Source organism: Monodelphis domestica, chromosome 5 (assembly GCF_027887165.1).
Source record: "Monodelphis domestica isolate mMonDom1 chromosome 5, mMonDom1.pri, whole genome shotgun sequence".
Classification (NCBI taxonomy): Eukaryota; Metazoa; Chordata; class Mammalia; order Didelphimorphia; family Didelphidae; genus Monodelphis; species Monodelphis domestica.
Genome location: NC_077231.1, coordinates 125435349 through 125437822, shown reverse-complemented (window position 1 = coordinate 125437822; position 2474 = coordinate 125435349). Strand labels below are relative to the sequence as shown.

General features: G+C 38.3%; 1 pseudogene; it reads left to right on the top strand.

Moving 5' to 3' along the window:
• The first annotated feature begins 434 nt into the window (after positions 1-434).
• On the top strand, positions 435-1559 carry LOC100013243 (isocitrate dehydrogenase [NAD] subunit alpha, mitochondrial-like; annotated as a pseudogene).
• Positions 1560-2474: the final 915 nt, after the last annotated feature.

Below are 2474 nucleotides of genomic sequence, written 5' to 3'. Positions count from 1 at the left end.
CCAAAGACCAGATCTTTCTTTGGTCTTCTCAGATATAAACCAATCCATAAAAACCATAATAGATAGTCACTAGTGTTTCCCAAGTTGGGAAAGGAAAACACTAAGCTCCTTCAGATCTTTCCCTCAGACAGAGAGAGACAAAGATGTTATCTCCCCCAGCCCTGAGAGAGAGTGTCCGAGTGTGTGTCTCTGCCAACTGCCAGAGAGCAACCCCCAACTGCTAGAGAGAGTAATTGACACAGAAAAATGGTTATAACTGTCAACATCTGAAATCAACCTGCTCTCTCAGCTCTGCTTCAAGCTCTAGTTCTTTTATCAAGCCAGCCACTTCTTATCTCTAAACCAATAAAATAATATTTATTTTCTAATATCATCCTTACAGTGGTCACTATATGCTCCAATATGAGCAGGAGATATCTCAAATTTCCCTAGGCATGCTGGAGATTAGAATAAGCTCAAGAGGGGTATATAATAGTTTATCAATATTTTTTATCCCAAAAAATGGTATTGGACAAGAAATCTCAGCTTCTGTTATGAAGATTTTTGATGCTGTCAAAGCACCCCTTCAATGGGAAGAGAAAAATGTCACTGTGATTAAAGGATCTGTAAGAAAGTGGACAAGCCCTCCCAAAGCCAAGGAATCTATGGACAAAAACAAATTGCGACTGAAAGGTGCCTATAAGACTCCCATAGTAGCTGAACATCCTTTGGTGAATCTTCTGCTTCATAAAACTTTTGACCTTTACATGAATGTGTCCATGTGTCTCCATCAAAGGCAACAAAACAGATATAAATGTTGTCATGATTTGGGAGACTACCAAAAGCAAATATAGCCATGTTGACTATGTCATTGTCTAGGATGTTGTCCAGAGTAACAAGCCCATTATTGAGGAATCAAGCAAACAGATCATAGAGTTTGCTTTTGAGTATGCCAGGAACAATCACCAAAGCAATTTGATCACAGTGCACAAAGGAAATATCATGCAAATATCTAATGGCCTTTTTCTCCAAAAGTACAGGGAAGTTGCAGAAAATTGTAGATATTAAATTTAACTAGATGTACCTAGATACAGTATGTTTGGATTTAGCATAAAAACTGTCTTAGTTTGGTTCTCTTCTGGTGCTAAACTTGTAAGTGATGCTAAATTTGTTATAGGAACATCCCTAGTGATTCGTGTGCTGGCCTGATAGAGAGTCTCAGTGTCACACCAAGTGAACACATTGGCATCAATGGAATTTCAGTCTTTAAATCAGTTCACAGAATAGCTCCAGACATTGCTGGGAATGACCTGGTCAGTCCCACTGCCCTGTTCCGAATTCCATTATGATGCTGTGACACACAGGGATGCATGCCCAAGATCAAGACTGCCTGCTTTGCAACAATTAAAGATGGGAAGAACTTAACTAAATATTTGGGAAGAAACACCAAGTGCTCAGACTTCACAGAGGAAATCTACTAGATTCAAGGAAAGCTCCTCCTGATAGGCACTTTGCAGTAGTCACTCCTTGTGGACATAATAGAAAAAGGTATTGTAGACTATACTCCTCATATACATTGGGCTGCATATTTCTTGACAGAGCAAACATTCTAAATTGGGCCTTTTCTTGAAACTTCTGTGCCCAGGATGAGAGAGAACTTCCAGCACCTGCTTTCAATGAACATTCTTCAAATGATTTGTTTTATTTATTAAGAGTCTCTCTCTCTCTCTTTCTGGGGATAATATTTTATGCATTATATGGATGCATTCCTATCCTGTCTTTTTTCCATTGATAAACATTTTACACTTCAGTTAGAACAGCTTTTTTCCTCAACTAAAAACTTGCTGCAGATATCCAGCTACTGAATTAACAGGAGAAACAGCGAACTTTTAAAAGAAAAATCTCCATTTTCCTTGGAGTATGAAAGTATAATGGAAATGATACAGGATACTAACATAGCACAAGATGATATTCTTACAAAAATAAATAGATATAAGATGAATTTCCTGGGAGAGTCACATCAAAGATAGTACAAATGATACATTTTAAAGTTGTGGAGTGAGCTAAGAAATAAAGAGATTTGCTTTCCAAAAGCTATAGACAGACAAAATCAAGGTAAAAGGACTAAGGTAGATAAATATTGAAACACAAATATTAAAAGGAATGAGACTGCCAAGGGAAGACACCCAAGGTTGAAGTCAAGTAGGAATGAAGATCTTTCTCCCTCACAAATAGTAATTCTGACTAATAAAAAAGAGGATAGAGAGGGATTAGAAGGAATTCAGCTGGGGGAGGGGTGGGGACGGAGGGGCTGATTTTCCAGGGCAAAACTCCAGGGAAGAAGTTAAATGGGTAATGGACTGGAGCCTGGCCATGTCAACAAACACATTTGCTGTTTCAATCTATTCTCAGTTCCCCTGGCTTCTCCCAGTATGCCATTTTTTCATATCTGGGTAGTAGTAGTACCTCTTATACTGATTTCTTTGTCCCTATTG